A 24,801-nucleotide genomic window follows, 5' to 3' on the forward strand; every position below is an offset into this window, starting at 1 on the left:
ACAGGATATAAAATCAACACGCATAAATCAAAAGCATTTCTGTATATCAGCATCAAAACTTCTGAAACGGAAATGAGGAAAAACACTCCATTCACAATATCCTCCAAAAAAATAAAATACTTGGGAATCAACCTAACAAAAGAGGTGAAGGATCTATACAATGAAAACTACAGAACCCTAAAGAGAGAAGTAGAAGAAGATCTTAGAAGATGGAAAAATATACCCTGTTCATGGATAGGCAGAACTAACATTATCAAAATGGCGATATTACCAAAAGTTCTCTATAGGTTTAATGCAATGCCAATCAAAATCCTAACGGCATTTCTTGTAGAAATAGATAAAGCAATCATGAAATTCATATGGAAGAATAAAAGACCCAGAATAGCAAAAGCAATTCTAAGCAGGAAGTGTGAATCAGGCGGTATAGCGATACCAGATTTCAAACTATATTACAGAGCAATAGTGACAAAAACAGCATGGTACTGGTACCAAAACAGGAGGGTGGACCCATGGTATAGAATAGAGGACACAGAGACTAATCCACAAAGTTACAACTATCTTATATTTGATAAAGGGGCTAAAAGCATGCAATGGAGGAAAGATAGCATCTTCAACAAATGGTGTTGGGAAAACTGGAAATCCATATGCAACAAAATGAAACTGAATCCCTTTCTCTCGCCATGCACAAAAGTTAACTCAAAATGGATCAAGGAGCTTGATATCAAATCAGAGACTCTGCGTCTGTTAGAAGAAAAAGTTGGCTCCGATCTACAGATTGTGGGGTCGGGCTCCAAATTCCTTAATAGGACACCCATAGCACAAGAGTTAATAACAAGAATCAACAAATGGGACTTACTTAAACTAAAAAGTTTTTTTCTCAGCAAGAGAAACAATAAGAGAGGTAAATAGGGAGCCTACATCATTGGAACAAATTTTTACTCCTCACACTTCAGATAGAGCCCTAATATCCAGAGTATACAAAGAACACAAAAAATTAGACAATAAGATAACAAATAACCCAATCAACAAATGGGCCAAGGACCTAAACAGACACTTCTCAGAGGAGGATATACAATCAATCAACAAGTACATGAAAAAATGCTCTCCATCTCTAGCAGTCAGAGAAATGCAAATGAAAACCACCCTAAGATACCATCTCACTCCAGTAAGATTGGCAGCCACTATGAAGTCAAACAACAACAAGTGCTGGTGAGGATGTGGAGAAAAGGGTACACTTGTACATTGCTGGTGGGACTGAAAATCGGTGCGGCCAATTTGGAAAGCAGTTTGGAGATTCCTGGGAAAGCTGGGAATGGAACCACCATTTGACCCAGCTATTGCCCTTCTCGGACTATTCCCTAAAGACCTTAAAAGAGTGTACTACAGGGATACTGCCACATCGATGTTCATAGCAGCACAATCCACAATAGCTAGACTGTGGAACCAACCCAGATGCCCTTCAATAGATGAATGGATAAAAAAATGTGGCATTTATACACCATGGAGTATTACGCAGCACTAAAAAATGACAAAATCATGGAATTTGCAGGGAAATGGATGGCACTAGAGCAGATTATGCTTAGTGAAGCTAGCCAATCCCTAAAAAACAAATACCAAATGTCTTCTTTGATATAATGAGAGCAACTATGAACAGAGCAGGGAGGAAGAGCAGGAAGAAAGATTAACATTAAACAGAGACATGAGATGGGAGGGAAAGGGAGAGAAAAGGGAAATTGCATGGAAATGAAGGGAGACCCTCATTGCTATATAAAATTACATATAAGAGGTTGTGAGGGGAATGGGGAAATAAACAAGGGAGAAATGAATTATAGTAGATGGGGTAGAGAGAGAAGATGGGAGGGAAGGGGACGGGGGATAGTAGAGGATAGGAAAGGTATCAGAATACAACAGTTACTAATAGGGCATTATGTAAAATTGTGGATGTGTAACCAACGTGATTCTGCAATCTGCATTTGGGGTAAAAATTGGGAGTTCATAACCCACTTGAATCTAATGTATGAAATATGATATGTCTAGAGCTTTGTAATGTTGTGAACAACCAATAAAAAATCAAAAAATATGAAAAATGTTCAAAATCTCTAGTAATTAGAAAAATACAAATCAAAACCATTCTAAAATTTCATCTAACTACAGTCAGAATAGCAGCTATTAAGTATACAAACAAGAGGGCCATGGCTGTAGCTCAGTGGTAGACCACCTGCCTTGCATACGTGAGGCACATGTGCACCACATAAAAATAAGTACATAAAGATACTGGATCTATCTACAATTAAAAAAATACAAACAACAATAAGTATTGGCAAGGCTGTGGGGAAAAAGGTAATCATACATTACTGGTGGAATTGCAAATTAATGCATCCAAAAGTGAAAGCAGTATTGAGATTCCTTGGAAAACTGGGGATATAACCACCATTTGGCCCAGCTATCTCACTCCTCAGTATATACCCAAAGGACTTAAAATCAGCATACTACAGGGACACAGCCACATCAATGTTTATAGCAGCACAATTCACAGTAGCTAAATTGAGAGACCAATATAGATACCCTTTAGTAGATGAATGAATAAAGAAAATGTGGTAAATATACACAATGGAATATTACTCAGCATTAAAAGAGAAGAAAATTATGGCATTTGCAGGTAAATGGATGGAGTTAGAGAATATAATGGTAGGTGAAGTAAGTCAATCCCCAAAAAACTAAATGCAGAATGCTCTCTAATATAAGGATGCTTTTCATAATGGGGATGGGGTGGGCAGCATGGGAGGAATAGATAAACTTTAGATAGGGCAAAGGGGAGGGAGGTGAATGGAGAGGGCATAGGGGTAGGAATATGGTGGAATGAGATGGACATCATTACTCTAAGTACATGTATGAATACAATTCTACTTTGTGCACAACCAGAGACATGAAAATTTCGGCTCTATTTGTGTAATATGAATTGAGTTGCATTCTGCTGTCATATATAACAAATTAGAATAAATAAAATAAAAGAAAGAAAGAAAAAAGAAAGCAGAGTGCAATAAATGCCTCTAGGTTTTGGGCTGGGAGCCTTCACAGGGATGTTTACACTTCAAAGGAGAGTAGATCCTAGGGAAAATCCTTTACAATAAAAAAATATAAGAGTGAATGGTGCTAATTAGGTTCCAGCTCCCAAAAACTGCTAAATTCCCTTGTTCTTTCTTCCCCCCTCTTTTTTTTGTATTTGCTATTTATTCTCCTGCATACTAATAACCTTCACTTGCTACATCTGTGTTCTCTCACTCACATTTTGAACATCTAAAGTTTTTTTTACCTTCCTATCACATTTTCTTTTCTCTTAATGAACTATACTTTTATAATCTTTAGAACTATTTGCTCCATGTAACTGCTGCCCCCAACCATTCATGCTGTTGCACTTATTTATTGTGTGGATGGCACAGTTGACACTTGCTGCTTACTATAATGCCAATTCTTGTCCACAGCTATTTACTGTCTTTGCTGCTGGCAATTTGTGACCTCACCATTACTGTTTCTGGGTAATTAGCACTGTCTATATAGGAGTAGGCACTGGGTATTTATTTCAATGCTGTATGTTCTTTGCTTCACTTGTTGGTTTTTTTCTCCCTGCCTTTTCTGTGCAGTGCTAGGAATCTACAAACCAAGTACAAGTTCACAGGGAATAAACTCTGCCACTGAAATAAACCCAGACAAGAGACAGCTCACCTTGACCTACACCCAAATTAACTGTACACAAACTTAGTTAAAAATAATAGAAAAGTCAAAACCCTAGAAGGAATAACCAGGTCCCAATTAGAAACAGCTGACAGAACTCAGTTTCCACTTATGGGCATTCACTTCTACAGAAAATCAGACAGAAGACACTTTAGCAAGAGAAGGTCATGCCCTAAAAAAGACCCACACATAACACAAGAAGAGAAATCAATCCCAAAAGATATATAAAATCTATCCCAGGAATACATGAAATATGAATAAACAAGGTAACACAATACCTTGTGATGGCAAATTTCATCCTGCAAAATTAACAGTCATTGACAGAGAAATAAAAGTAATGAGCATGTACCTCCTAGGCCTGTTTTCCTGTGCAGTAACATACCTGCTGCCTTCCACCTCAAAGTGTAAAGACGGAGAATTAAAGGAGATTAAAGGAGAATCTCCCCCACCGCCAAGAAGTTGTTGTCCCAAGAAAACAAAGAAGAAATGGGCAGACTCACCTCTCCCCAGAAGAGGTTCTGCCAATTCTTCAGGGCATGCAACCTGTTCAGTTTGTCCTCATGCTCCAAATGCTCATCAGGAGGGTGGAAGTAACAGTTGATATCCTGCAGACTCAGGCTCACCAACTATATGGGCAGGTTGGCTTCAGGAGCCTTAGCTTTCTTGATGAGAGCATCCAGGCTCCTGAAATCACAGCAAACCTCTGCTGTCAATGACCCACACTTTTATGTCACTGTCTTTTGATTTACAGATCACTTCACAGAGTTATTTGCTCCCTCTACTACTGTGAAAGGCATATGGAAGGAAGGCCCTCCTGTCCTCCAGCAGCAAGGATGAACTCATCCATTAGCCAACTCTATTTCCACGTCATATTATAAAAGCCCCACCTGGAGCTCCTCGCCTAGAGGCATAGGACCAATGATGACAAAACTAGTGGTCTAAATATTTAGAAATCAACCAATATTAAGACTCATTTTAAAGCACTACATCCTTTAAGGAGTGAAGCCACATCTTCCAGGATTTATAATTCTGACATTTTCTTGTTGTTTGTACTTTGATCACTGACACCAGCTGCTACACTGTTTAATTCCTAGCAGTTGAAAAATATGTTCTATTGATGTTAATCCAAAAATGGAACAGATTAAGCTGTTTTTCTGTTATCCAAAAGAAATGCTTTTAAATACTTTCAAATCTAAAACTTAGATTAAGAAAGATGACTAAGGTGTATTTTCTCCCTTTGGAGCAAAACGCAAGTGAATAAGAATATGATAATTTGTTGAGTTTACTGAGATTCTTGGTTTTAAAGCTCACAGCTTAGAATGTGTCTGTAAAGCACGGTAAAATGTGATGCTTTTAAATAAAATTATTCCAAGGTAAAAAGTCTATTAAAACACACAAACAGACAGACACACACACACAAAAACAGATACCATAAAGAAATAGGAGAATAGCACTATTCTAATTGATACAGTGATACTCATTAGTCATGACAAAATTCAATGCTCAAAAATAATTCAAATTCTTGCGCTCTACATCAACAAAATTGTATGAAAATATTTTAGTGAAAAGAAATATTTTTGACTAAATTTTTCTGACTACATCAAAACATATTTTAGAAACAATAAAAGGCTTATTAATAATAATTAACTTAGCTTTATACATTATAATGCTCAAAATATTTAAAATGTATCATCATTTACATGAAGATAACTGTAGTTCTCAATTACAAATTACATTTTGAAATATGGTACTTCCCCTCCATAAGTCAATAAAAATAAAACTGCAACTATTACAAAGTTTTTGAATGAAATCCCATACTAATTTTGTCAATAGCATTTCTATTCTCCACTTTCATAATTTCTATAAATTTTTCTATTTATTATAAGAAGTACTGTATAAAGTAATGGAATTAATAAGTAATACAAATGATAAATACAATATAAAAATGACACCTACCCCATCTCTAAGTCTCTAAGCCTTATTCCATCTGATGAAGTTTAGGGTTTAAATTAGGCACAGAAATGGAAAAAGCACTAAGGATACCATGAAGCTGCATGCTATGCACATTCTTCAGCCATATAAATGTCCTCCCAACACACACACACACACACACACACACACACACACACACATCCTGAGTGGGATGGTTTATAAAAGCAGATAATGATTAAGTGGATAGTAATATAATATTGGATAGGAAAGATCTTTCTTACATTTGAAAGCAAAAATAATTTATTAATTTAGCTATTTTGAGAAAATATTTTAAAATTTTTTTCCAAACTAATACATTGTAGGAAATATTTGTAATTTATATATGACAAGAAATTAACAAAAACCTCATAATAGACTTGTAGAAACATTAGCAAGTAGAATACATCAACAAAATTTAAAAATATAAACATAAATATCCATTCCCCAAATATCCAAAAGCAAATTATAGAATCAAGATATATGTGCAAACTTGTTAAAATGTATACCTTTTTTAACATCTTCATCATACTGAATTATATGTATATATAAAAAGTGCATATTTCAGGCTGGGGTTGTGGCTCAGTGGTAGAGCACTAGCCTCACACATGTGAGGCCCTAGGTTGGATCCTCAGCATCACATAAAAATAATTAAATAAAATAAAATGTTAAAAGAAAACTTTAAAAAAAAAGTGCACATTTCAAAAATATTTTCCTCTCATGAAATTTGCAAATTTCAAGAGATAGATGATATCCATCCTGTACAGATGACATGGTATACTAATATATTGGTATCAGAAAACACTTTGGCCACATGTTTGATTTCGTGTGTAGATATGCAACTGTTTCAATCTTCAGGTGGAAAAATCAGTTATTACATGAACCACTATTTTTTTAATGTAGTTCAAAAGCATAAAAGTCTTCATTATTCTCTCTGCAAAAGGGAATTAAGTTAGGCTTACACAAAAACAAGTTGCAGAGTAATCCCAACCTGTAGCTCTCAATTACAAATTACATGCACAACTTTTAAAAGCACATTCCTTTATCCTTTACTTAAAAGAAAAACACAATTATCTAAGTAGCATTTTTTATTGTGTTCTGTTGAACTCCCTCAATGTATTTTTACACTTTGAAATTCAGTACTTGTAAACACAGAAAAAAAATGAAAATGAAATATCAAATTACCAGGACAATAAAAGCAAAAGTACCTTATAAATCCAATGAAAAGTGAGACATTGCTCCAGATGACTTGGGCTGTGCATGTTTCTTCATGCTGAGATCTAGAAAAGTTTAAGCCATCATCCAGGTGGCCTTCGTGGTGCATAATAGCCTGTAAGAATGCAGAATGATGCCTTCATTCCAGGAATCCCCTTCCCAAGCCAGTGTCAAAATGATGTGCTCTGAAATCACTGAACAGTAAGAGAAACAGAATCAAAAGGTAGGTGGAGGCATCCCAATACCATTTGTGTTCAGATTAAATAACACACACAGCACCTTGTACAAACTAGCTTTAAATATATTCATTCAGTTATTATTTTACAAAATGATTCAATAAATATTGAATAAAACAAACAGCAGGGAATTTCCACATATCTACATTCAACAAATGATCTCTGGCCTCAGAAAACTCTGAACAAGCTTCAAAGGGGAGATTACACTTTGCCTCCCACTCCTACAGCATCACAGGCTTCACAGCAGTTCCCAAGAGGCTGACCAATCACCATGCACCAAGCAATGCTTCTGAAGCCTTGAAGTTCAAAACCAAATATTTTTGTTAGCTCTTCTATTAGACTCTGGTTTAAACTTTCTATGAAACGGTAACATTAGGAGAGGTAAGTGCATAAATCTGAAGTGCACAGTTCAATGAGCCTGAGAGTTTGCCCTCCTGCAGTGACACTTCCAACAAGGTAACTCAGTATAAAAGAAAAATGACATTTCATAACATACGAAAATGGTGTGAAATGCAAATATAATTACCCATGAATAAAACATTTAGTTTTCCTTATGAATATAGTCAATAATTCTGAATAAAATAAATACATACAAATCTAGTAGTATTTCAAAATAACAACACGTTATGGTCAACTACGGCTTATTCTATGAATGTAGGGATTTTTCAACAGTTGGGTATATGGGTAACTTATTTATCAATGAAACAAGGACCCTAAAACATAATTTTTATCTCCTGTAATTGAAAAAAAAATCACCAATTGTTGCTAACTTTTAAAAAGCCAAGTAAAATCAGATTAGCCAGAGACTAGGTATATATAAAAATAACATCAGTTTTCCTAAGGATGCAAAACTTGTGACTTCTATAAATCAGGTGTGAAAAAATCTCTCTGGTCAAAGATGCAGGGGCAAATTTGGGAGGGAACGCTTGGCAACTTTCTTGGGGAAATTTACGGAAAATGGAAATGTCTCACAGGGAGGTATGTGTCTAGGTAGCCCCAGTGCAACCATCTGTCAAAACTCTACAGCTAAGCTTTGATGTTGAAATGTACAGAAAGTTGCCCCTACTAAATGCAAATAAGGAACAACCAGAAGCTACTATGAAGGGGCAGAAAGATGAAAGTGCCATAGAAACAAAATGAGAGAATTGTTGATGGTGATCAATGGATTTTGCATCATGCTACTTCTCTGTTATTTTGTTTGCCTGTATGTATTTAAATTTTTATACAAAATCATTATGACACTGCCTCTTCTCATCATCTTGGCTCTACATTCTGTTATTGCAAATAACCTCCCTTTATAAGCAAGGAAGCTGGAGTTCAAGGAGTGACATGACTTGCTCAGGTAGTTAGTTAGCTGCAGGATTGACATTAGAAGCCTTGGCTTCTGAGTTTCCATTCCTTTGGTGAATAATACCCTGTCAAATAAACTCTGTTATATAGTGAAAAATATAAGTTGTACAATAACAAATGAAGACTCATAATCAAAGTCAAAATATGATACATGTAGAATTTGTATATGGAAATTTCCATGAATTAGTTCCACTTCAACTGGTTTCCAAAGACAACTCCATCTCAACTGTACATCTTCTGAGCAAATAAATGCATCACCTTGCAGCACACACATGCACATAACAAGGACTTGAAAGATTCTTATTTTATAAGCTGCACACCTGCACTCTTTCAGAATTTGGCATGATGACTGTTTCCATGAACATCAGCTAGGGGAAATGAGCACAGAAATGCTCAGGCCTTCCAGCAGCTGTGCACTAGCAGATGCTCCTTTTAACTTAACAGTCCCTGCCAGTGACACAGAGCACTGTTATAGTTTCCCTGTCTTCATCATCACCTTTCTCCATAGAGACAGGAAAACAAAGCCATGCTTCCTAGAAACTTTTGAAAACTGGAACTGAAGGGGCTGGTAACCCAAGACACTTACAGCTACCTCAAAGCCACCCTAGTTCCACATTTATAGAGCATATAAATGCCGACTCATTCCTACTTAGGTACACACAAACAACATTTTGATTCATGTCACTGGCAATGCACTCTCTTGAATTCATGTTGTGTTTTCAATGTGTCCTATTTCTGAAATCACCCACGACAACCCAGATATTTCATGTGGGTATTCATGCAAAGCTCACAATGTCCCATTTTATGTTTAATTTCTTTTCAACCTTAAAATAAAAGAATGTTTTGCAGTGGAATCCTTTACAGGTCCATGGATTTCAATATTCGGTGAATTTACCCATAGGATTCTTGTTAAACAAAACTACAACTTACTAAATAAGTCCAATTAAATACACAATTCCCTTATCAAAAAAAGTCAAAATCCTCCAATGATTAAACAATTTTTTCCCTTCATTTTCCCATTTCTGGCCCCTATACTTTCTCTATTTCTCCTTAACATGGCAAGCTTTCCTGATGTAATAATTTTCTTTCATGAATATAAAAATAGGTAATCACAATCTTGTTAATATAGCCTTTACATTGAACATAAAATAAAGACCAGGGATTGGAACTCCTGACAATACTGAGCTGACATTCTATTCATAGAAGAATCCAGGCACAGGTGTGCTCTCAGGATCATGAACATACACTTCAATCAAGTGCATGAGGAAGGCTGCTTGAAAGACCTGGTAAGCCCTTCCAGGCCACTTCCCTCTCCTACTCATTGTTAATAACTCATCACGTAGAGGTATGGGCTTGTGCAACAGCAACTTTCCCAGAAAATTGGCAGTAAAACCCCTAAAGAGACCATCTCATTGTACTGTCCTTTATCACAACACTAAGCCCATGGGCCTACAGTGCACACTTACCAAGTATTGCTCAAAGGACTCGCTAACTAGGATGAGATCAACTCCAACCCATAGTTTCTCTCCTTCTGATCACTGCTTCAAGTCCACCAACAGGCCTCATCTGCAGAGTGACAGGAGAGTGAAACACTGAGAAGTTGTCTTTTAACTTATAATCCATTTTATTTGACACTGATTCCATTAACATAACTTCAGAAATGTAAAATTTTTATGCAAATTTCTCTCTTAGATCATGAAAATCTAAAGAACTTAGCCAATTTAGCTTACAATAAGACATACGGAAATGCAAAGTTTCTTCTGATAGAAAGTGGGTACAACATTTTGAGAAGGTTGGAATCTCTCCCTTTCCCCCACTAAAAACTATTTAATATTTATATAAATTCACATGAGACCAAATCTAGCAGCCACCCAGACCTGATTTCACTCTATGCAATCACATGTCATTCCCTGTTCACATTGCTCTTCTATAATAGCATCTAGCTTGGTGTTACTTTAGTATCAGGACTTTGCAATGTGACAGTTTCCATTATGATTATTTTGCTCTCCCAGGTTTGAGATACTTATTCAAAAAAGAATGTCAAGTGTTGTCATCTACAATCTTACCATTCTGTCCCATTTTTGTTTGCTTTATTGTTGTTTTAAAATGTAGTTTCTGGGGATGGGACTGTGTGCCTCAGTGGCAGAGTGCTTGCCTCACATATAAGAGACACTGGGTTCGATCCTCAGCACCACATAAAAATAAATAAATAAATAAATAAACAAATAAAAGTATTGTCTACATCTACAAGTAAAAAAATATTTTTAAAAATGTAGTTTCTGTTAATCTCATAGTATAAAGGATTCCTACTATATAAGGAAAGATTGTGAAAAGGCCCAGTTACACATTAAATCAAATAACATCTTCTAAATGAGTCAAGCATAACCACAGACCAGGTGCATTTATCCTACTTCAGCATTACTGCTGAGATTAGAGTGTAGGCACATCATCCTTCAATCTGCCAAGACCTGGAGGGAGGTTCTCTCCATATCTATTAGCTAACAATTATCATCTTTCCCCTTCCACAGGTTGTTTTTTTTTACTTTTCTATAACACATTTCTTCTTCCTAACCCGTGGATACTATAATGCAAGGCCCCTAATAGCCGGAACTTTGCAATATTTTATTCGCTGTGGTCTTCCCAGCTCTCAACAGCATACTATAGCCACTCAACATAATCTGCATGAATGAATAAATGACTAATTCAACAATATTTCTTAAGAATCCTTATAGTTAATATGTAGCTTGTGCCTCAAGCTAATTTTCTTACACAATCTTAATTGCAGGTCACCTGGCAGAATTCCTTATCTTTATTGATCACGTACACATTTTTAGAGTTGTAGATAGTTTTTCACTCACTCACACAAACATTTACAGTAACTACTATTTGCCAATCACTGCTCCACAACAAAATAAATCACCGGCCTAATCACCCTAATCCCCTTCCTGTCTTCTGAACAGGAACCATATTAGCACATTTAGTAATGTGCTAAAATATATTAAGTGAGAAAAATAAAACCTTAAAAAAATACAGAAGAATTACTGAGCCTATAGAAAATGAAAAAAAAATGAGAAAGCCTGGCATTCTCAGAATGTATTAATTAGGTTCATAAATATAGCTATTTGTCCATTTGTTGTTTATGAATTTAGAGAATATGGTAAACTCTTTTAAATGTAAGGCTACATGATGTATAAAATGTAAAAATTATACATACTAACAGGGTACCATGTGATATTTTGATACATGCAAATGATGTGCAATGGTCACATTAGGTTAAAGAACACCTACATCCTCAAACATTTCCTGTTTGTTTATGGTGAAAACATGTGGACCATTTTCTTCTAGCTTATTGAAAAATATCAAACATAACTGGTACCAAGACTCACAATACTGTCCAATAGCATTCCAGAATGTGTGCTATGGTTCTGCTTTGTTTATTTCAACAGCACCAGGGACTGATCCCAGGACCTTTCAAACACTGAGCAAATGCTCCACCATAGAGCTAAACCCAAAACCTACCAGAAAGCATTTCTGGAATGAGTGAGAGAATGGACTGAGTCCTCTCCTGAAAGGAACAAAGTTGGACTACTTCCTTCCATTCTTTTTTCTACTTGGTCTCATGTTTTTTAATTACAAAAGTCATGCAAACTCTTTGTAAAAGATTAAACAGCCAAACTGTACAGAGGTTTATAAAATAAGTGTAAAGTCCTCAGAGAACTGAGAAGAGTTCTCTTATTTTGACTTTCCAAAAGAAAAAGTGTGTTAATATATACCTTTTTGTTTCAAAAACATGGAAATGCACATGTCCTTAGATAGATATTCAACACAATGCCCTCTGGGCAGAGAAATGAAGGAGATTTTCATTCTCTCCTCTTTTTGAATGTTGACATTGAGTATCTTACATGTGTATCCTTAAAATCTGATTAAAATGAGAGATATGTGGTGATATTTTATAAACTAACCAGTGAACATCCAGTAAGCTGGATAGTAAGTACTAGTTTTCCCCTCCAAACTCTAAAGTTTGAAACCTAGCTTGAATATCCAACTAATTACATTAGTAAAAATAGACACTTCCTCACTCTATCAAAATATCAAGTAAGAAAGAATTTTTTCCTGACTCTACCCTAAGGACACTGTTCTAACGTATCTCCAATGGCGTCTTATACAATCATCCAACCCAACCCCAGCCAGGCTCTCCACTGTCCCCAAGTCCTCACCTGTGGTGTCCTCATGCAGGCCAATGTCAAAAGCTTATCAGTTAAAGAGCACCAGGAGGAGACGCACAACAGATACTAAAAACACAGAACCAGTGCTGGGGTTGTGGCTCAGTGGTAGAGTGCTTGCCTAGCATGTTCAAGGCCCTGGGTCTGATCCTCAGCACCACATAAGAATAAACAAAGCTATTGTGTCCAAGTAAAAAAATAAATATTAAAAAAAAAAAACAGAACCAGAAGTAGTCACTCAACATTTATAGTCACAGTGGAGTCCTGTTCTGCAACTGATTTGATATGTGTGTCTCTCTCTTCTGCTTAGCCTTTTTCTTAAAATCTGGATGCCTCTGCACAAAGCCCAGGTTTTTAACGTCTGAAGCAGAACAGCCCTAGCACAGCATTCATTAGGAGTGATATTCTAAAGGTAATATGTCTTTTTTCCCTCATCAAAGATTAAGGAAATGTTCTGTGTCACAACAACACAAGTAACTGGGGATGTGTTTGTACATCTCTCACTTCATGTGATATTCATGATCCCCAGCTAGAGCACAGCGTGGTCTGACAGTGATAACCGGCTCCCTAGCAGAAATTGAAAAACTATTCAATTTTATCTTCTAGTTCTGTTTTCCCCTCATTTTTAAAACTCTCTGAAATCCATCCAGAATTGCTTGATTTTGGAGTGCAGCATGACACTTTACTTTAAATGAAGTTTCACTGTGCATGTGTTTCCCTAGGAGGAATTAGACTCTCTCCATACTATCATCACCTGCCACCCCTAGGTTTCCCTAACTATGTTCATAAAGTTTAGGGTCATTTTTCAGGCCAACTCCCCTACCCCTACTCCAACTCCAAGCACCTTGTTAAGTGCTATAAGGAAGAGGACACAGAATGAATGTAATGTGAGCTTGCAGTACACCACCATCTGCACAAAGCATGCTCACAGCCAGTAATAACAGGACCCTGTGAAGAGGACACAGAGATAGTTCTGGGGATTAGGAAAGGCCAGGTCTCTACCCAAAATCTCTGGACAATTAATGCAAAGGATATAAAATTCCCATTATGGAATAGGGCCCATCCAGCTAATTGGCAGTCAGTGAGTGTGTGAAGGCAGGAGATGAACTGATTGGGGGAAGTCAGCACCATAGGGATGTGCGATCCACTTGACCTGGAGACCCCTACTTGGCCTGCTGACTATGAAGCACAGGCTCTCATGGTTATAAAAGAGGCTTCAAGGGTCTCCAAACCTGCCTTGAGTCAGCATAGGACTGTGTGTCTGACCTGCAGACAGGCAACCCAGATGGATCCCTGAAGTTCACAGACTTCAGATACAAACTGTGTTAAATGTCTATTTTTATTATAGAAAAAGTAACAACTTCACAATACTTCCCAGACAAAAACAAGGTGATGCCTGTTGAATTCATCTGCGATTTTCCTCAACAATATTACAGTCCTTAGCACTGCAGTTATGAACAGACATACTCTCTTCTAGGCTTCACAGTAACACTGAGGTAGATGCTATAATCATCTTACTAACTTCATTAACTTCCATGGAGACTCAGACTTGGCCTATTCACTCTGTACTCCACACCTAGGATAGTGCCTAGAACACAAAATTTGTTCAAGCAAAGTGAAAAAAGGACCCAAAGAAATTTTCAGACACATTTAAAATTTAAAAAAAAAAACCAGCAAAGTATTCCTGGTTGTGTGGTAGCAAAGCATAACTGTACCCAGACCTCAACACCAACATACAGAGTAGACTCAACTCTAAGATGCTGTTAATGCTGAAATGCGGAGTAACCTCCGCTTAGCCACCACCGAGTGTGCAGGCTACAGCTCCTGAGTCAACAGATACCTGTAACCAGATAGCTGTCAGGTCAGTGTTGATCCAGGATTCTTTTTTATAGTTTTAACTAATTTGTACTTGGGCATGAACATTAATGCAATTCATATAAAAAATCCCAATGACAATTCTTCACAGAACTAGAAAAAGCAGTCATGAAATTCATTTGGAAAAGTAAGAGACCCAGAATAGCCAAAGCAATCCTTAGCAAGATAAATGAAGTAGGACACATAATAATAGTATAGCTTAAACTGTACTACAGAGCCACAATAACAACAACAGCATTGTATCAGCACCAAAACAGATGTGTAGGCCCATGAATGGTACAGAATAGAAGACACAGAGACAAACTCACAAAAACACAGTTATCTCTTACTAGACAAAGGTGCCAAAAAACATACATTGGAGAAAAGAAAGCCTATTCAACAAATGTTGCAGGGAAAATTGGAAAGCTACATATAACAAAAAGAAAGTAAACCCCTCTCACTCTGAAAAAAACTCAACTCAAAATGGATCAAAGACTTGGGCACTAGAACATACCTCCTGTGCCTAATAGAAGAAAAAGTAGGCCAAAATCTTCACCATGTCAGCCTAACATCTAACAGCCTTAACGAGAATCCTACATTCCAAAATGTAATTCAAGAATCAATAAACCAGATGGATTCAAACTAAAAAGCATCTTCTCAGCAAAGGAAACAATCAATAATGTGAAAAGAGAGCCTACAGAATGGGAGAAAATCTTCACCACATGCACCTCAGATAGAGCAATAATCTCCAGGATATATGCAGAACTCAAAAAACCAAAGAACCAAATTAATAAATGGGCCATGGAACTGAACAGACACTTCACAGAAGAAGCAACAAATACATGAAATAATGTTCAACATTTAGCCATTAGAGGAAAGCAAATCAAAACTACTCCAAGATTTCTTCTCACCCCAGACACAAACATGATTATCAAGAATACAATTACCAAATAACAATATATGTTGGCAAAGATGTGAGGAAAATGGTGCATACACACATTGCTGATGGGAGTTAAAATTGGTGCAAACATTATGGAAAGCAGTATGGAGATTCCTCAGAAAACGTGGAATGGAACCAACAATTGACATACCTATCCCTTTCCTCATTTTATACCCAAAGGACTTAAAATCAGCATATTACAATGAAAGAGCCACATTATGTTTACAGCAGATCACCTCATAACAGCTAAACTATGGAGCTAACCTAGGTGCCTTTCAACAGATAAATGGATAAAGAAAATGAAATGTGGTGTGTACGAGTGTATATATATATATATATATATATATATATATATATATATATATATGATAGAATACAACTCAGCCTTATGGAAGAACGAAATTATGGCATTTGCTGGTAAATGGATGGAGCTTATCATTCTAACTGATAAGCCAATCCCCAAAAAACAAAGGTTGAAAGTGTTTTCTGATATGCTTATGCTAATCACAGTAAGGGGGGCGGGTATGGAAGAATACATTTGCTTTAGATTGAATAGAGGAATGTGATTGAATAGAGCACTTGCTTCACATTCCCAAAGCCATAGGTTGGATCCCATTCCAAAAAGAAGAGAGGGGAAGGAGTATAATGAGTAAAATGGATAGAAGAATGAATCACACATAATTATCTAAAGTAATATACAATTACATGACTGGTGTGATGCTACATTCTGCACAACCAGAAGCATGAGAAATCATACTACATTTATGTATGATATGTCAAAGTTCTATGGTCATGTAGAATTAGAACAAGTTTTTTTATAAGTAGATTAAAGAAAACATACCAATTTACACGAAAAAAAAATATGACTACAATATCTGCCCATAAATGGATCCACCTAGAGACAATCATGATAACTGAAGCTAAGCCAGTTTACAAAAAACAAAGACAAATGTTTTATCTGATATTTGGAAGCTAACCCACAACAGGAGGGGTGATGGGAACAGAAGTGCAGTAGATTAGACAATGGGGAATGGAGGGAAACGAGGGGGCATAAGCAAAGGAAAGTTAGTGGAAAGACTCTAACGCAGCTTTCTCATGTATATACATGGAAACAACACAGTGAATCCCACCACCATGTACATCCTAAGAATGCAACTCTAAAGAGATAAGGTATAATTATACAAATATGGACTGTATAAAAATGAATTTTATGGACCAGGGTTTTGGCTCAGTAGTAGAGCAATTGCCTAGCATGTGTGAGGCACTGGGTTTAATTCTCAGTAGTGCATATAAATAAAATAAAATAAATGGTTCATTAATAACTTTAAAAATTTTTTAAAAACAGATTTTATAACTAAAGCAACCAATAAATGAAAATTAATGAAATGAAACATTTCCTAGGTTCCTTTAAACATTTCTATAGCACTGAAATGAACTTCAAATGAATGGAAAAAAATAAAAAAGCTTTTAAGAGTGGGTTTAGTCTCTCCCACTTTTCTGCCAAATGATGACACAACTATTGAGACAGACTTTTCCCGCTTCTGACGTCCAGAACTGTGGGAAATAATATATTCTTTATGAATCTCATAATTTTCACTACTAGAAATTAAAATTAACAAATTTCAATATTTAGACTCTAATTATCTAACATATAACAATACCTTTGAAACCAGAGTTTTAAGATGAACCTCCATGGCTTCTACTGGCAGGTAGGAGACTGCGCGGGTGTGGGGGGAGGCCTCTGCAGCAGAGAGGAGTCCTAGCTCCTCATGGCGGGCCATTCCATCCAGCGTTGCAGCAGACCTCAGCAGATCCTCAACCATTTCTTCTTCTTTCTGCAGTCTCTTTTGTCAAATAATCATCTCCTGGAACCAAAGCAGGCTGGAATGTTGCTGGAACTCGGCGGAACTCCAGCGGAACTCAGGCAAAACTCCGTTGAAACTCCAGAAACTCCAGCGAACTCCAGCGAACTCCAGCGAACTCCAGCTCAGCAACCTTGAGGACCTTGGCAGCTTCTCCTCCTCAGAACAGCCTCCAAGGGGTTTATATAGCACTTGGTCCAATGCTATTGGTCCAAACTTATGCTAATTAGGACTTGAAAGAAGTACCAATGCTATTGGCCCAAAGTTATGATAATTGGGTTGGACACAGAGGAACGCCATTGGTCAGTCTTATATTAATATTCATAGTAGATTCATTCATAAAAAACAGCCCCGAATTCCCACACTGACAATGAATGAATGGGGTGGGAAGTGGCTCAATGGCAAAGCTGTAAAGCACTTGCTTCACATTCCCAAAGCCATAGGTTCGATCCCCATTCCAAAAAGAAAAAGAAAAAAACAAATTACAGATACATGAATGCCAGCAAAAAGGAAATAAACAAACTTTATCAATACATAAATCCTTATTCATTCAAAAACATACCTGCTCTGCATGCTTCAGGATCTCTTATGAGTACTTATCCTTTACCTCTCCAAACAATTTGTCCCTAAAGTTGAGAGTCAGGGACCATATCTTAAGTATCTCTCTACTGCACCTATGCCAGAGGTGACATGGATGTGTGGGATGCAATCCTGCTGAGGATCAAGGTCTCATTTGGGGCCAGCTTGAGAAGCATTGCAGGTGATATCACATAATAACTACTTGTTAAAATTCAAATGCATGCATGAACAAACGATATAGAACCAAATGATGGTATGATTAAAGGTCAACAAGAAGCAAATAGGGCTGGGGTTGTGACTCAGTGATAGAACTCTTGTCTCCCACATGTGAAGCACTGGCTTTGATTCTCAGTACCACCTAAAACAAATGAATAAAATAAAGGTCCAGAGATACCTGCCTGAGCTCAGGCCCTTCCCAGATGCACTGGAGCTGTGGCCTAGTGTAGCCTGGTTTCATCCCTCCACCAGTAGGATGGTCAGGCCCAGCCCAGGACCGCTTCCACTCACCTGTAGACACCAGCCAGAGCTCATATACAGTCCAGATCTACCCCCTGCCAAGTTGGGTTGGAGGCCAGACACAAGGTAGGCCTGCATCCATCCCCAAACCAGGATACCTGCAGCAAGCTCAGGTCCTGCCCAGGACCACCTCCGCACACCAGCAGACACCCATTGGAGCTCAGGCTCTGCCAAGATCAGCCTCGAGAACCTGCACGGAGCCCAGGAAAGAGTAGGTCCAGAACCATTCCAACACTGATGGACCCTCTCCGGAGCTGAGACTCAGGCAAGGACTGATTCTGCCCACCAGCAGACCACTGCGGGAGCTCAGATCCAGTCCAGAGCCACCCAAAGGACCTGCAAAGAACACAGGGCCCAGGGTAGGCTGAGTCCATCCACTCATTGTGAGACTCCTGCCAGAGCTCAGGTTCTGCCCAGGACTGCCTCCACCCTCCAGTACCACCCTCCAGTTCCTCCCTCCAGAGCTCAGGTTTGCACCAGGACAAACTGCCCACCAACAGACACTCGCTGGTGGTCAATCCTGGCCCATTTCAGCCTCGATGACCTGAGTGACAGCTGAAGCTCAGAGTAGGCCCTGGTCCTTCCCGCCACCAGCAGATCCCACCCCCCAGTATCTCAGGCTCCCACCACATAAGCCTTGCAGATGTGTACAGGAGCCCAGAAAGAGGGTAGCCCTGGGAATATATGGCCACCACCAGACCACCACTTGAGCTCAGTCTCAGCCCAGGACTGACTCCACCACAAGCAAAAGCCTGCAAGAGCTCATACAAGGCCCAGATCAGCCTCACTACCCTGCATGGGAGCCCAGGCAAGGGGAGGCCCTGTTATATACAGCCACGTGCAGAACCCTACCAGAGCTCCAGCTCTGCCCAGATCCAACACGAAGACCTGGCAGGAAGAAACCCCAGTCCAGGGTAGGCCATGTCTTTCCAGTCATCAAGAGACTGGCATCCTAATTCAGGGTCTGCCCATGACCGATTCTGCCCTCTAATAGACAATTGCAGAATGTCAGCCCCAGCCCAAATCAGCCTCACTGACAGGTATGGGAGCCTGACCCAAGTAGGCCTGATACCAACTGCCACAGAAGGCCCCAAGCAGAGCTCAGGCCAGACACAGGACTGCCTTAGATCAACAGGCAGAGCTCAAACTCGGCCAAGATTGACCTCTCTGACCTGCTTGGGAGCCCAGGCAAGGGGTGGCCCGGTATCATCCTGCCACATGTAGAACTCCACAAGAGCTCGAGCTCTGCCCAGATCCAAGTCTATGACCTGGCAGGAAACGAAGCCCAAGCCCAGGGTAGACCAAGTGCATCCAGTCACCATAAGACTGGCACAAGAGCTCAGGCTCCACCCATGAATGACTCTGCCCACTGGCAGTCAGTGAAGTTCAGCCCCAGTCAGATTCAGCCCTGCTGACAGGCTCAGGAGCCTGGTCCAAGGTAGGCCTGGGCCCAACTGCCACAAGCGGGCCCCTAGCAGAGCTCAGGCCAGAAACAGGGCCTATCTGCCTTGCTGATCCACTCAGGAGTCCAGAAAAGGGTATGTCCTGTTTCCTCCTGCCAACAGCCACCCTCTGCTGGATCTCAGGATACAACCAGGTTAGTCTTGCAGATGTGCACAGGAGCAAGGGAAGACAGTCATCCTGAGAACATATGGCCACCACCAGACCACCACCTGAGCTCAGGCTTGGCCCAGGACTGAATCCGCCCACAGGCAAAACCCTGCCAAAGCTCATACAAGGCCCATATCAGTCTCACTACCCTGTGCTAGAGCCCAGGCTCGGGGAAGCCTGGGTCCATCCCGCTGCCTGCAGAACCCCACCTGAGTTCCAGCTCTGCCCAGATTCTACTCGACTACCTGGCAGGAGACTGAGCCCTAGCCCAAGGTACCCCCAGTTCATCCAGTCACCTTCAGACTGGCACCCGAGTTCAGGCTCTGCCCAGGAATGACTCCACCCACTGTCAGACAGTCACCTAAGTTCAGCCCCAGTGCAGATCAACCTAGCTGACAAGGGCGGGAGCCTGGTCCAAGGTAGGCCTGGGCCCAACTGCCACAAGCAGGCCCCAAGCAGAGTTCAGGCCAGACAGAGGACCCCCTCTACCCACAGGCTGACCCATGCTGGAGCTCATCCATGGCCAAAATCAGCCTCACTGCCTTGCGCGGGAGCCCAGGCAACAGCAGGCCCTATTCCATCCCGCCATCTGCTGAACCTCACCAGAGCTCAGGCTCTGCCCAGATCGAACTCGAAGGCTTGGCATAAACAAAGCCAGAGACCAGGGTAGCCCAAGTCCATCCAGTCACTTCAGATGGCCACCGGAGCTCAGGCTCCGCCCAGAAATGACTCCACCCACTGTCAGGCAGCCACCAAATTTCAGCCCCAGTGCAGATTAGTCTAGCTGAGAGGCGTGGAATCCTGGCCCAAGGTAGGCCTGGGATCAACTGCCACAAGCAGGCCACAAGCAGAGCTCAGGCCAGACACAGGACCACCCCCGCACACAGGTAGAGCTCCAACATGGCCAAGATTGGCCCCCCTGACCTGTGCGGGAGCCCCAGGAAGGGGAGGCCTGGTTCCATCCAGCCATCTACAGAACCCCACCATAGCTCCAGCTCTGCCTAGATCTAACTCCATGATCTGGCATGAGATGAAGCCCAAGCCCAGGGTAGCCCAAGTCCATCCAGTAACCATGAGACTGGCACCAGAGCTCAGGCTCCTCCCATTACTGACCCCGCCCACTGAGAGTCACTGAAGTTCAGCCCCAGTTCAGATCAGCCTTGCTGTCAGGCTCAGGAGCCTGGCTCAAGGTAGGCCTGGGACCAACTGCCACAAGCAGGCCCCTAGCAGAGCTCAAGCCAGAAACAGGGCAGTCTCCACCCAAAGGCCGACCCCTGCCCAAGCTCATCTGCGGGCCCTATCTGCCTGGCTGATCCACTCAGGAGTCCCGACAAGGGTATGTCCTATTCCCTCCTGCCATCAGCAGACCCCCTACTGGATCTCAGCATCCAACCAGATAAGCCTTGCAGATGTGCACAGGAGCCCTGGCACAGGGTAGCGCTGGGAACATATGGCCACCACCAGATCTTCACCTGAGCTCAGGCTTGGCCCAGGACTGACTCTGCCCACAGACAAGACACCCTGCAGAGCTCAGTCCCAGCCTAGGTCCACCTGGACCACCTGGACCAAAGCCCGGGAAAGGATTGGCATGTTCTATTCCTCCACTGTCTGACCCCTGCTGGAGCTCAGGCTTGGCCCAGGACTGCCTCCACCCACAGACAGACCCCTTCCAGAACTCACAAATGACCCAGATTTTCCTCGCTGACCTGCGCAAGAGCCTGGGCAAGGGGAGGCCCAATTCTATCCCGCCACCTGAGGAACCCCACCAGAGCTCCAGCTCTGCTCAGATCCAACTCAAGGACCTGGCAGGAGGAAACCTGAGCCCAGGGTAGCCCATATCCATCCAGTCACCTTCAGACTGGCATCTGAGCTCAGCTCCGTCCAGGAAAGACACCGCTCTCTCAGACAGCCACCAAAGTTCAGCTCCAGTCCAGATTAGCCTCGCCGAGAAGCGCGGGAGCCTGGCCCAAGGTAGGCCTGGGACCAACTGCCAAAAGTGTAGCGCTCAGGCCAGACACAGGACCACCTCCGACCACAGGCAGAGCTCAAAAACGGCCAAGATTGGCTTCGCTGACCTGCCCTGGAGCCCGGGAGAGGCCCAGTTCCATCCCACCACCTGCAGAGCCCCACCAGAGCTACAGCTCTGCCCAGATCCAACTCGATGACCTGGCAGGAGACGAAGCCCGAGCCCAGGGTAGCCCAAATCAATCCAGTCACCATGAGACAGGCACCAGAGCTCGGGCTCCGCCCATGATTGACTCCACCCACTGACAGTCACTGAAGTTCAGCCCTAGCCCAGTGCTGACAGGTGTGGGAGCCTGGCCCAAGGTAGGCCTGGGACCAACTGCCACAAGCAGGCCCCTAGCAGAGCTCAAGGGCCTGTGCACACAGTACAGTCTTGCCCCACAAGCAGACACCTTCTGGAGCTCAGGCTCTTCTCAGAACAGCCTAGTCTACCTGCATGGGAGCCCTGGCATGGGTAGGTACAGTTACATCCCGCCAGTGTCCAACCCCTGCTGGAGCTTAGACTCATCCCAATACCACCTCTATCTATGGTCAGATGCCCACCAGAGCTCAAGCCCCGGCCAGGACTGCCTCTGCTCACTTGCTGACACCTGCTGGAGCTCAGGCTCAGCCCAGATTATCCTAGTACACATGTGGGAGTCCAGTTCCAGGTTAGTAGGCCTGAGTTCATCCCACCACTGCTAGATAGCAGGTGGAGCTTAGGCTTGGCTCAGGATTGCCTTGCCAACTTTCATGGGAATCCTGGAAATGGTAGGACTGGTTCCATCCCACCACCTGCACACCTCCACTGGAGCTCAAGCTCTGCCCAGGAGCTGGGCCCCAGGGAAGGCCCTGGTATCTGTGGTTCTTAGGCTAGGCTCAAGACTGCCTCTGCTCATTGCCAGACACCTTTGAGAGCTCAGGATTGCCCCAGATCTGCCAGGATGACCTGCAGTGGAAGCCTAGGCACAGGATAGCCACAGGTCCATTCTGCCACCAGCCAACCAGTGAGGAAGCTTATACCCAGATCTTATCCACCTGGCCAAATTTTCCCGAGCCGATGCTCAGGGAAAGCCCAGGATCATCCCGCTACTGGCTGACCTCTTCTGGAGCTCCAGCTCTGCCCAGATCAGCCTATTCCAACTGTGTGGGTATCCTTACCTAGGGTAGGCCTGAGTCCATCAAGCCACCAGCAGACCCTCACCAGATTTGAGGCTTAACCCAGGACTGCCTCAGTCCACTTGCAGACACTTCTGGAGCTCAGGAAGGGCCCAGGACTGTATGCATCCATCAGCAGAAGCTCAATGGAGCTCAGGTCTGGTCAGATCCTACTCTCGGATCTACATGGCTGCTGGGACCCTAATTAGGTATGGGTAATTATTCATATTCTTGATTTTATTCACATTTACTTTCAGTAGGACTTCATGGATTGACTCTATTCTTCAATGCAAGGGACTTACTAAGCCTGATTTGAGTGGCCCAAATGTTATCCATGTAAAAATAAAACATGATTGTAAAATATTGAAAATTTCTTCCCTGACTCTCACCAATATCAATCATATTCACCAGAATACCATATCTGAAAAATTTGATTTCACATCTGAAATTTGGAAATAGAACCAGAATTCCCAAGCTGGCAAGGGCTCTCTACATGAGGCAAAACTGTTGCCGGTTGGTAGAAAACACTATTTTGGTGACATTCCTTTTGGTTTCTGAACAGCTCACCAAAAGTAATCATATACCAAGCTCCCAAAATTCAAGGAAAAGAAAGAAACAGCCTAATAAAAATGGGAAAAGACAAATGTAGGCTGTTTATAAAATATACCATACACTTGAGCTGGCATTTCATGTCAATATAATAATCCAAAGAATACATGAAGTACATTTGTGTGTGTGCATATCACTTAAAAAGAATAAAGAGAATGAGAAAACCTAATGTTGAAAGTGTTGGAAAATGTAATTGTCATGCTCTGATAATTGCAATGAAAAATTGTCATAACCCTTATGCAGAGAAGTTTTAAAATATATACCAAAATTTGAAGTGCACACTTTCCTTTAACCCAAGAATTCCAACTCAAATAACTTATGTATAATTATTGTGGCAAATTTTAAATTTTACCATGAAATTGATCATTGTAATAAAAGTCCCACCGGCTGGGGATCAGACCTCAGGTCCCTGGGGAAAGCCACTGGGCATCATTTCTCTGCTCACACCCATGCCTTTCCTGGGGGTTGCTTGCACTCATAAAAAGATAGGCCTCCTTCCAAAGATGTCTCTCTCAGCTCTTAGCCTATAGTTTCATTGGACTGGTAACATTTTTGTGATTAAACTCTAGGACATTCTTATATATTTCGAAATTAACCGTTCCAACTCTTTCCTCCCATCTGCAGGTTGTTTCCTGCCCTGACATTTGTCCCCTTCTGCAGTATGGGCAGATATTGTCCATTATCTATTCTTGCTTTTGTTGTCTGTGCTATTGATGTTGTGTCAAGAAAGAAAGAAAGAAAGAAAGAAAGAAAGAAAGAAAGAAAGAAAGAAAGAAAGAAAGAAAGAAAAGGAAGGAAGGAAGGAAGGAAGGAAGGAAGGAAGGAAGGAAGGAAGGAAGGAAAGATAAAGAAAGAAATCCTTGCTAAGACTAAAGTGAAGACTGGACAATGAAGGTTTTTTCCTCCTGTTTTTTTCTAGGGAGATTATAGCTGATAGGTCTCAC

Source organism: Spermophilus citellus, assembly GCF_964194105.1.
Source record: "Spermophilus citellus genome assembly, chromosome: 6".
NCBI lineage: Eukaryota > Metazoa > Chordata > Mammalia > Rodentia > Sciuridae > Spermophilus > Spermophilus citellus.